This window comes from Parasteatoda tepidariorum, chromosome 9 (genome assembly GCF_982258835.1).
Source record: "Parasteatoda tepidariorum strain Cologne lab strain chromosome 9, Ptep-v5.0, whole genome shotgun sequence".
In the NCBI taxonomy this organism is placed as follows: Eukaryota; Metazoa; Arthropoda; class Arachnida; order Araneae; family Theridiidae; genus Parasteatoda; species Parasteatoda tepidariorum.
The window spans coordinates 49800888-49813873 of NC_141763.1; the positions used below are offsets into that span (position 1 = coordinate 49800888).

At 25.6% G+C, this 12986-nt stretch overlaps 1 protein-coding gene across 1 annotated transcript in view; it reads left to right on the forward strand.

The window, feature by feature from the left end:
* The first annotated feature begins 5215 nt into the window (after positions 1–5215).
* The window catches only part of ChT (choline transporter), a 57274-nt gene continuing 49503 nt past the window's right edge, over positions 5216–12986 (forward strand). Inside the window, exon 1 of the mRNA XM_016065526.5 lies at positions 5216–5719. The gene's annotated coding sequence lies outside the window, so the exon portion shown is untranslated. The remainder of the gene's footprint in view (positions 5720–12986) is intronic.

A 12986-nucleotide genomic window follows, 5' to 3' on the forward strand; every position in this document is an offset into this window, starting at 1 on the left:
ATTAGGCAGGTTGTGGGGGATTTATCTCCCATGGCCTGTCCTTATTAATATTATTATGCAAAACTTATTCAACTGAAATTCTTATGAATGATTTTTATATTTTGTAACTCGAGCTCTGCAAATATACTACTAAATAAAAGCTTTTTTTATTAAATATGATCCGGTTCAACTGCTAATTTTCATCACCCTCCTACAACTCCTGCCTATTCCACCTCAACATAAAATGGCACACTGAAATATTCCTTCTCCATATTATTATTTACATCACTTAATGGATAAGATAACACAAATTAGTAATAAAACTTAATATATAATGATCATCCTATATAATCTCATTATTTACATAATTTAATGGATAAGATAAGACAATAATTAATTTCTGTTACATAATGATTATCATTTATATAATCATCATTCACATCATTTAACGGATAAGATAACAGAAATTAATATTAATTTCTGTTATATAATGATTATCATTTAACGGATAAGATAACAGAAATTAATATTAATTTCTGATATATGATGATTATTATTCATATAATCATTATTTAAGTTGTTTAATGGATAAGATAAACACAAATTAGTGTTATGCTCTGATAAATAATGATAATCATTTATATGATAATTATTTATATCATTTCATGGATAAGATAACATAAATTAATATTAATTTCTGATGTATGATAATCATTATTTATATACTTTAATGTAGGGTTTCTGTTTGGTGCAAGGACCCCATCGTATTTACGAACTTTTGTGGGACCCCATAAGCATGGCGTAAATCCGACACTTATGTAAGTGAACTGTCAATTTTCTTGCCAGTACTGTAATATGCTACGCAGTTTTAGGTCATTAACTTTAACTTTTAATTTTAAGACGTAGAGCAACCTTAAAATTGAAGATGAGAAACAAACTTAAAAATATAATACAATAGCAAGAAAGCGTCGAAATGTTTTCGTTTTCTCTTCGTCTGTAATGTCTTTTTTTTATTATCTATTTTCAAATGCATTGTGTAAAAAATACTGTAATTGTTAAATTATTATAATAAGTTAAATAAATATCAATATTGCTAAAATGTTTGATGATCCCAACCCTGCTGTAGGTTTCGCGGCACCTATTGGGATCGGAACCCACAGTTTAAGGAATTTTAATATAATGAATAATTTAATAAATTAATATAAGTTAATATGATACATAATGAACATCATTTCTATCATTTAATGTGGATAAGATAATACAAATTAATACTAATTTCTGATACACGATGATCTTTGTTTAAAACTAAATGCTTGAAACATAGCAATTTTATTACGAAAAGTAAGTTTTTAACTAATACTTTTTTCTTTGTTATTTTTTTCTGCATATTGATCTGGATTTAATTATATAAACTGCGTTTTGATATCTTCAAAAAATTCTTATAGTTTTAAAATATTTTTACAATATCATATTTTTCAGAAAGTTATAAAAAAATGTTAAAAAATGCACATAACAAACTTATTACCCTGAAGTGGCAAAAAAGAAGTAAATGAACAAATTTGACATTAAATTTTAAAAATGAGAAACGTTTAGAAAATGAAATAAAACTTTCAGGCTAAAAATATACATTCTCTTTTTCTCATGTTAACCTCTCTTTTTATTCTAAAATTTTAAAATAAAGCAAAAACATTTCCACATTCATATATGTTTATAAACTACCAATTACGCACTACGCACTAAAATGCATTCAATTAAATTATCAATATAGTAATAAAATAGTAAATACAGTAAGTAATAAAATAGTAAATAAAACTTATACTTCAGTACTAACTTAATAATCTTAAAATTTTAATGTAATTTATATTCATATGCAATTCATTTTGATACAATGTTCTCAGTCACGTTATATCATATTATCGGTACCCTAAATCAAATACACTGAAAGAAATTTATTTAATTGGTAAAATTACAATTTATTTCGTTGTTATTTTACCATATTCAAACAAAATAGTCAAATAACCAAAAAATAGATGGTATTCAAACTGTTAACTCTGAGAAAAACCGTTTATTAACTGCTTTCAGCTAATGTGGTTAAACAACCAGCATTTTGATGTGAAAATACCAGATAAACTAATTAAACCACATCCCAAGGTTTATTTGATAAAACACAATTCAACCACATCCTGACTCCAATATTCATTACCCGTTGAAAAGTCTAGCTTTAATGTCCAATTTAACTTTTTCTTTACGGTTCTGAAACTGTACTAGTAGTAAATTGTTAGAAAACCGCACAGTTTTGTATTCATAGTTTTTTAACCATACTAGTTGTAAACAGTTTTAAATTCCGTAAATGTAAAAAATGTTCTTTACCGTAAGCATTACGGTTAATTGGATAGACAGATTGGTGTTGGTTATTTTACCGTAATTTTGAAATGATAATTATAACAGGCTATGGCTTAAATTTGCTATAATTTTAATTAGGTATTAAATTGAATTTTATATGATATTTCGTTCAATTAGAATCATTATATCATACATTCAGATTTATGGAATACCATAGTATGGTTTAAGTTAGCTTCATGTAACAGTTGCAGAAAAATTCAAAATAAATAAGGCATGAAATTGAAGCATGTTTTCATTCAAGTTGAAGCACAATATTATGTATTCAAATTTTCAAAATATGGAAATATGGTTTAACTTATTATATTACGGTTGCAGAAAAATTGAAAATAAGTGGGGTATAAAATTGAAGCGTGTTTTCGTTCTAGCTGAACCATAAAATCAAATCATTTATTCAAATTTGTGAAGCACAATAATATGGTATAAAATTAGCTCCATAGTACGGTTGCAGAAAAATTGCATCCTATTATAAAAGGTTTCAGAATATATTTATTCTTCAAAGTTTGTTTTTTAAGCATAATTAGACCCATTCTACCTCTCCGATAATAAAACTTTATAATATGTACCTTTTTATATTTATTTATTGTGTTATATTTATTTATTATGATAATTATTAAGTAACAACATTTTAAAGAAAATGGAACTACGATCTAAATGGAAACATTATTATATATTTTAATTTGAACTATTGGTTATAATGCTATTGGTTACAGTGAGAAAAAAGTTTGGTCAAAACTTCCAGAATAGGGTAAAATTTACCGTGTTTCTGGCTATTTTTAAACATTAAAAAGCTCCGTAATATTTGGTAATGATTATGGTGAAATTAAAAATAAAATTTTTATTTTATAATATGTGATAAAATTTGGTAAATATGGTAAAACTTGATAATTTTACCATGACACCTTTTAGAATCGCATGAAAACCATTTATTCGGTTGAATTTACTTTTCAGTTCGATATTTTTTACTTAATGTCTGGTAATAAAAACAATAATTTTGAAAGCTAGAATTTATGACAAACAATATCCTTATGAGCGATAAAATTAACAAATGAATGATTTAAGTATCGTACATTTTGATAACTGTAACCAGAATTAGGACCTTTTTTGCATCCGAATTGTAATTATCATATTATTGCCGGAATTTTTTTTTTCGTGTGTATTACTGATTAATTTTTATTACATTATACAGAAATAAAACTTTTACGAAATCATCATTTTCTTTAAAAGAGTTTTATTATTTAAAATTCAACTTTTCTTCAAAACGTTCTCCTTTTATGTTCCATGTCTTTATTCAATGTTAAATATAGCAATAAGCACTTCATTTTCTCTATTTTTTCTCATAATTTTATTTGTTTTGTGTTGATTCCAATATTATGTACTTTACAAACACTTTCTTTTTATAGAAAAAATTAGTTTTTCATTCAAACATAAAATGAGTTCAGCTGATGCATTCAAAGTGATTTATGTCTATTTTCGCAGTGAACTTTAAAATAATATCTGCTAAATAATTATTAATTGGAATAATTCTGAAATAAGATTTTTGCGAAACCATAATCTTTTTCAAAGAGTTTTATTACTAAAAATTTATCTTTTTTAACTGTCTTATTTTATGTTTTATGTATCTTTTATTCAGCGTTAAATATAACGATAAACAAATTCTTTACTCTCTTTTTTATGCATATTTTTATATTCATTATCGTTAATTCATTACTTTACAAACAATGTTTTTTAAGAAAAATATAAACTCGCCTTTCTTCTTTCTTTTTTCTTTTTCAAAAATATCAAATGAGTCCAGTACTTGCATTTAAAGTGATTTATCTATTTCTAAATATTTCTAGGAAATCATTTACATTTCTGTTTTTGCAGTGATCTCTAACACAGTATCTTATAAGTAATTATTAATTGGAATAATTCTGAAATAAATTTTTTCCGAAATCATAATTTTTTTCAAATAGTTTCAATATTAAAAATTTATCTTTTTTCAACTGTCTTATTTTATGTTTCATATATTTTTTAATCAGAGTTGAATATAACGATAAACAATTCATTTGCTCTGTTTTTTTCCGCATATTTTTATATTCATTATTCATTACCGTTAATTCAATATTTTACAAACAATTATTTTTAAGAAAAATATAAATTCGCCTTTTTTCTTTTTTCTTTTTTTTTCTTTTTCAAAAATATCAAATGAGTCCAGTACTTGCATTTAAAGTGATTTATGTATTTCTAAATATTTCTAGGAAATCATTTACATTTCTGTTTTTGCTGTGATCTTTAACATAGTATCTTATAAGTAATTATTAATTGGAATAATTCTGAAATAAAATTTCTGCGAAATCATAAATTTCTTAAAAAGAGTATTAATTTAAGAAATTATTATTATTTTTTAAATTTTCAGATTTCATAGTTTATGCATTTTTTATTCAACGTTAAATACATCTATAAACACTTCATTCTTTCTATTTTTATGTATTTTATATTTATTCCACTTTTTTTTAAAAAAATATATATATAAATTCGTTTTTTACTTCTTTTTTCTCTCCAAAATATAGAATGAAATCAACGCATTCATTCAGTATTTCTAAGCATTATAAGTAAATCATTTACATTTCTATTTTTGCAGTGAACTTTACAACAATATCCCTTGAGTGATTAAATATTAAAATTTTCACTCGCCACAACCTTTCTATTAAAAGTAGTTCATCGGTGTATGAATGAAAAACAAAGCGAAAAATCATTACTCCAAAAATCCCTCCACCCTCAGTGAAATCTGAAATATCCCCGAACTCACCCGAAAATCCCTGAGTCTGGAGTCCACTGCGCATGCGCGACCTCCATCGCCTCAATTTTGTCCTCCTCGTTCCTGTCCAGTCTCCATTTCCGGAAAAGTGGGAAAACCGTTTTGGAGTTGTCTCTTACAAATGCATCCTTATTTGCTATCGTTCTGAGTTATATTCTAACAAGTGAGGGCTTATTATTTACTGTTGACGATACTTTACGCTTCATCGCTATCGATTGGAACATTTATTAGTTCTTTTTACTGGAAAAAGTTGTAGTTCATGGTCAGCCTACGCACAAGACTCCGGAATTTTCCTTCAAAGAAGACAAGTCTACGTTGGGGAGATTCTTGCGTCAGATTTTTCCCGTTTTCCTTGACCTTTCAGTGATTTGAAGCTGTTTTATTTTCTATCACCAATTCACCGGTTCAAATCAAAACTTTGTTTCTTATTTTGAAAATGTTGGAACACTGTCTTTAGTTATTTCGCCAAGCAACAACTCCTGAATAATCCCACATCACCTTTCGAATTTCCGGAAAAGAGGGAGGAGAGTCTTGATATTAGTAAGTACAAAATTCAATATATTTCTGTGTTTCTAGAACATTAACAGTTGTTTATATTTAACTGTGAAAAACACTAAATCCTAATGGCATTCTTTTAAATTTACATAAATTGATATGTAATAAATACAACTTATTAATTTAATTGTTAGCTTTCTCTTTGTTCTTATTCCTATTTGTTGAAAAAGTCTAAGTGTATGTTGTTGATTGTATATTTTTACCGTAAAAAAAGTTAATGTTCAATATATTTCAAAAATCACTCGCATGAATTCAAAAATTTGAAGAGATAAATCATTATTATAAGTCTAAATTATTCACTATAATCACTTTGCTCTTAGTTACATTATTTACATTGGATATAATAGTTAAAGTTCACGTTGCTGATAGTATATTTTTACTGCAAAAAACGTAAACATTCAATATATTTTAAAAATTGCTAGCCTGAATTCAAAAATTTTAAGAAATAAATTATTATTTTAAAACAAATCACTTTGCTCTGATTCACATTTGTTGTAAAAGTTAAAATTTGCATTTCTGATTGTATATATTTTCCATAAAAAATGTAAACATTCAATATATTTTAAAAACAACTTGTTAGAATGGAAAAACTTTAGAGATGAGTCATTAATGTGTGGTTAAATTATTCACGTTTGTTGTATTGATTTTATTGTAAATATTTTGGTGTGTATTTCACGCTCCATAAGTTTAAATATTTATGCTCTCATGAACTCATACATCATAGAAAACAAAAGTATTTATTAAATTATTTACTCCTTTTTTTATTATTCACAATTGTTGCAAAAGTAGAATTAGATATTTGTTACATAATTTATACTTTCAATCGTAAAAAAAGTAAACATTAAATATTTTTTTTAACTTTTCAAGAACTCAAGTATTTTAAGAGATGAAAATTTAATTTAAGTATTAAATTCCACCTTAGCAGTATTCACATTCGTTGCAGACACTTTAATATTTTACACATTTTAGAATTTTTTTTAGAGCAAGAAAGAGTATTAAAGGTTTTACTTTTAAATTCGAATAAATTCAATGCTTTTAAAGATGAATAATTAATTTAAGTCTCATTATCATGTTAGCTATATTCATGTTTTTGAGTAGAATTTATTGTTTTCATATTGGAATATATTCCATGCCACACATGTTAAAAATGAATTAAAATATTAAGTTTACCTTAATTTATATATCTTAAGAAATCTATTACACATTTTTTAGTCGCAATTTTTTAGCAGTTTTGCTATGATATTTATTGCGATGACTTCATTATATAACATAGTAATAGTATAACAAACTACTACTCGATTATTTATTATTTTTAAATTATTTGATTTTGATGTGGTAATATTAACTTTAAGTTTAACAACTGCTGTTTTTCATTTAATTTTGGGCTTCAATATTCAAAGAAAACATTTTTCAAAAAAAATAATAATAATAATAATAATAGATACCTAAATAAAAAATTCTTCCTTTCAGGACGTTTGAAAATTTATTTTGCAAATTTTTCATGATGATGCTTGACGATTAAATACGTAGAAAATCAAGATTATTAATGCAATCTTTGGAATTCTAACAGAAAGTTATGATACATTCATGTCAGATCCTAGATCTTAAAACATGTATCAATATTTTTTTAAAAGAAAATAGTAGTATTTTAAATTGCTACAACAATTTAAACTAATTATATCACAGGTATTTTCCATGTAATATGTTCAAAATACTAATAAAGTGTACTGATATGAAATGAATTTGACATTCTTTTTATAAAAAAAATATTTTTTTTGACGGTATATATATTGATAGCTATGTTAATTTTTAAGTGCTCAGTTTTTTGCCAGACTTTTTTTAAATTTGTATTAACTATAGATAGAAAATAAATGTTATAGAATAAATGAGGATAAATGTTATGAATAAATAAATGAAAATTAAGCGTTATAAACATATAAATGAAAATAAATGTTATAAATGTCAAAAAAGGTGAAACAATTTTTTAAAAATTACTGTGCATGCGAATACCATTTGTCTTTAAAGTCAAGAATTCGTAATTACAAATTTCAAAATAGTTCCATTTAATTGTTTCATAATTCTTTCCTTTTTATTTCTGTTCTCCTACTTTTAACGTGTTTCCTTCATTTCTAACAAAACAATGTCATCAGATTAATATAGCTTTTGTAAATAAAGTTTAAAGTGATTGTACTCTAAAAAAAATTTACTGTAATTTAGACCTTCTCCGTTACTTGCGATTTTTTAAATTATTGAATAATGGTTTTATAATTATAATTGAATAAATTTTACTTTTAATCGAATATCTAAAAATACTTACTTATTTAATCCAACTGTACTAATCAATGGATAGAAAAAAATTTAATAATATGTGCAATGTTTTAATTGAAAATTATTAAAAGTTTTCAGTTATATAATTTTTAAAAAAATGCAAAAATTTTAGTCTTGTTGTTATTGATCTGATATATGCTAAATATTGGTGATAAAGCAAAGTAACGCACTGAGAAAAAAAAGTATGGGCAAAACTATTAGAATATGGTAAAATTTACCTTGCTCTATGAAAATACCAAAATGCAGGGTAATTTTTACTGTGGTATTTTGGTAATAAATTTTTTAAAATTAGCGACAAATTATGGTTTTACAATATGTGATAAAATTTGGTAATTTTATCGTGATACTTTAAAGTAGGGCATAAAAAGCATTACCTGGTTAAATGTGCTCTTCAGTTTTGCACCTTTTACTAAATGTGGAGAAATAAGAACTATAATTTTGAAAACCAGAATTTCCGATAAGCCATAATTATATAAATAGAAATATGAATGGGATGAAAAAATTGAATGGAAATGAAAAAATTGAATGGAAATGAAAAGTTTAAATACAGTATATTTAGGTTTTATAATAAAATTTTTATTATTATGGTTATTTATTAACGTCACATTATGTTTTTTTTATTTAAAAATGTAGAACTGATTATGCTAAAAACAAGGCTTTTAAACCATAACTCATAAAAAAGCACTTAAGTTATAGAAAGCCACGTTTCAGTTACGCACTATTAAAATTAACTCGTGTGCTTTTAGCACATGCACATATTAAAAAAAAAACGTTTGGGCGAACTCATGTGTATAAAATCGAATTGCAAAAAAATTAAAGCATATTTTTTAAAAGCGTTGATGAGATATTATTACATTTTTATTTTTCTTGATCATGTACAGTTTAGTCAAATTTAAATAACATTCATTAATGCTGCAAAATAACAGCCTATTCATAAACACGAATGAAACAACGTTTCTGAAAATCGAAATTTTTCCAAATCATACTCAAGTGCAGTATTTTATTGTAACTGCTGTATAGAATGTAATAAAATTCACAAGTACAGAGGTTCTTAAAGATTTGTAATCTACAGGTCTTTTTGAATGACATTTTGTTTTCCTCGGGTTGCAATTCAATCTCAAACATTTTATGTCATTTTTGAGATTTAACTTCTGGCTCAATAATCTCATAAGCAGTACATTATAATTAATGCTGAAGATGCATTGCTCTTTCTTTTCAATAAATGATCTCGTAAATTTATAGCGTTAAACATTTATAGGATAGAAAAAATAAATTAATAAAATATTGAAGTAAAAAAAAACTTCCAAACAGATCAAATTATAATGTTCGCTGCAATTTGTTTTCGAATGAAAGGGGCACAGTTGTTTTGTACAGTTCCAGAACAAAAATGGCGTATTTTCTGTTGGAAAATTATATTTTAATGTCCACTTTTACACTAAATTTGTTTTTATTCCTTGTTTTTGAAACTTGTTTACATAAATATGTTTTTAAGGAATTAAATATTGAATTGCTCTGTTTATAGTTTATTTCAAAATGTCGAATTTGCAGAAAACAGTTTTAGAACTCCCCCACTGTAAAAAATTTTGCAATATATTTCGATGGAAAGTACCGACACTCTGTGTGCCAGTATTTTAAACGAAAAATCTGATATACCGTAATTTTTACAGCACTATTTTCAAAATGGCGTATTTTCAGTTGGAAAATTATATTTTAATGTCCACTTTTACACTAAATTTGTTTTTATTACTTGTTTTTGAAACTTGTTTACATAAATATGTTTTTAAGGAATTAAATATTGAATTGCTCTGTTTATAGTTTATTTCAAAATGTCGAATTTGCAGAAAACAGTTTTAGAACTCCCCCACTGTAAAAAATTTTGCAATATATTTCGATGGAAAGTACCGACACTCTGTGTGCCAGTATTTTAAACGAAAAATCTGATATACCGTAATTTTTACAGCACTATTTTCAAAATGGCGTATTTTCAGTTGGAAAATTATATTTTAATGTCCACTTTTACACTAAATTTGTTTTTATTCCTTGTTTTTGAAACTTGTTTACATAAATATGTTTTTAAGGAATTAAATATTGAATTGCTCTGTTTATAGTTTATTTCAAAATGTCGAATTTGCAGAAAACAGTTTTAGAACTCCCCCACTGTAAAAAATTTTGCAATATATTTCGATGGAAAGTACCGACACTCTGTGTGCCAGTATTTTAAACGAAAAATCTGATATACCGTAATTTTTACAGCACTATTTTCAAAATGGCGTATTTTCAGTTGGAAAATTATATTTTAATGTCCACTTTTACACTAAATTTGTTTTTATTCCTTGTTTTTGAAACTTGTTTACATAAATATGTTTTTAAGGAATTAAATATTGAATTGCTCTGTTTATAGTTTATTTCAAAATGTCGAATTTGCAGAAAACAGTTTTAGAACTCCCCCACTGTAAAAAATTTTGCAATATATTTCGATGGAAAGTACCGACACTCTGTGTGCCAGTATTTTAAACGAAAAATCTGATATACCGTAATTTTTACAGCACTATTTTCAAAATGGCGTATTTTCAGTTGGAAAATTATATTTTAATGTCCACTTTTACACTAAATTTGTTTTTATTCCTTGTTTTTGAAACTTGTTTACATAAATATGTTTTTAAGGAATTAAATATTGAATTGCTCTGTTTATAGTTTATTTCAAAATGTCGAATTTGCAGAAAACAGTTTTAGAACTCCCCCACTGAAAAAAATTTTGCAATATATTTCGATGGAAAGTACCGACACTCTGTGTGCCAGTATTTTAAACGAAAAATCTGATATACCGTAATTTTTACAGCACTATTTTCAAAATGGCGTATTTTCAGTTGGAAAATTATATTTTAATGTCCACTTTTACACTAAATTTGTTTTTATTCCTTGTTTTTGAAACTTGTTTACATAAATATGTTTTTAAGGAATTAAATATTGAATTGCTCTGTTTATAGTTTATTTCAAAATGTCGAATTTGCAGAAAACAGTTTTAGAACTCCCCCACTGTAAAAAATTTTGCAATATATTTCGATGGAAAGTACCGACACTCTGTGTGCCAGTATTTTAAACGAAAAATCTGATATACCGTAATTTTTACAGCACTATTTTCAAAATGGCGTATTTTCAGTTGGAAAATTATATTTTAATGTCCACTTTTACACTAAATTTGTTTTTATTCCTTGTTTTTGAAACTTGTTTACATAAATATGTTTTTAAGGAATTAAATATTGAATTGCTCTGTTTATAGTTTATTTCAAAATGTCGAATTTGCAGAAAACAGTTTTAGAACTCCCCCACTGTAAAAAATTTTGCAATATATTTCGATGGAAAGTACCGACACTCTGTGTGCCAGTATTTTAAACGAAAAATCTGATATGCCGTAATTTTTACAGCACTATTTTCAAAATGGCGTATTTTCAGTTGGAAAATTATATTTTAATGTCCACTTTTACACTAAATTTGTTTTTATTCCTTGTTTTTGAAACTTGTTTACATAAATATGTTTTTAAGGAATTAAATATTGAATTGCTCTGTTTATAGTTTATTTCAAAATGTCGAATTTGCAGAAAACAGTTTAGAACTCCCCCACTGTAAAAAATTTTGCAATATATTTCGATGGAAAGTACCGACACTCTGTGTGCCAGTATTTTAAACGAAAAATCTGATATGCCGTAATTTTTACAGCACTATTTTCAAAATGGCGTATTTTCAGTTGGAAAATTATATTTTAATGTCCACTTTTACACTAAATTTGTTTTTATTCCTTGTTTTTGAAACTTGTTTACATAAATATGTTTTTAAGGAATTAAATATTGAATTGCTCTGTTTATAGTTTATTTCAAAATGTCGAATTTGCAGAAAACAGTTTTAGAACTCCCCCACTGTAAAAAATTTTGCAATATATTTCGATGGAAAGTACCGACACTCTGTGTGCCAGTATTTTAAACGAAAAATCTGATATACCGTAATTTTTACAGCACTATTTTCAAAATGGCGTATTTTCAGTTGGAAAATTATATTTTAATGTCCACTTTTACACTAAATTTGTTTTTATTCCTTGTTTTTGAAACTTGTTTACATAAATATGTTTTTAAGGAATTAAATATTGAATTGCTCTGTTTATAGTTTATTTCAAAATGTCGAATTTGCAGAAAACAGTTTTAGAACTCCCCCACTGTAAAAAATTTTGCAATATATTTCGATGGAAAGTACCGACACTCTGTGTGCCAGTATTTTAAACGAAAAATCTGATATACCGTAATTTTTACAGCACTATTTTCAAAATGGCGTATTTTCAGTTGGAAAATTATATTTTAATGTCCACTTTTACACTAAATTTGTTTTTATTCCTTGTTTTTGAAACTTGTTTACATAAATATGTTTTTAAGGAATTAAATATTGAATTGCTCTGTTTATAGTTTATTTCAAAATGTCGAATTTGCAGAAAACAGTTTTAGAACTCCCCCACTGTAAAAAATTTTGCAATATATTTCGATGGAAAGTACCGACACTCTGTGTGCCAGTATTTTAAATGAAAAATCTGATATGCCGTAATTTTTACAGCACTATTTTCAAAATGGCGTATTTTCAGTTGGAAAATTATATTTTAATGTCCACTTTTACACTAAATTTGTTTTTATTCCTTGTTTTTGAAACTTGTTTACATAAATATGTTTTTAAGGAATTAAATATTGAATTGCTCTGTTTATAGTTTATTTCAAAATGTCGAATTTGCAGAAAACAGTTTTAGAACTCCCCCACTGTAAAAAATTTTGCAATATATTTCGATGGAAAGTACCGACACTCTGTGTGCCAGTATTTTAAACGAAAAATCTGATATGCCGTAATTTTTACAGCACTATTTTCAAAATGGCGTATTTTCAGTTGGAAA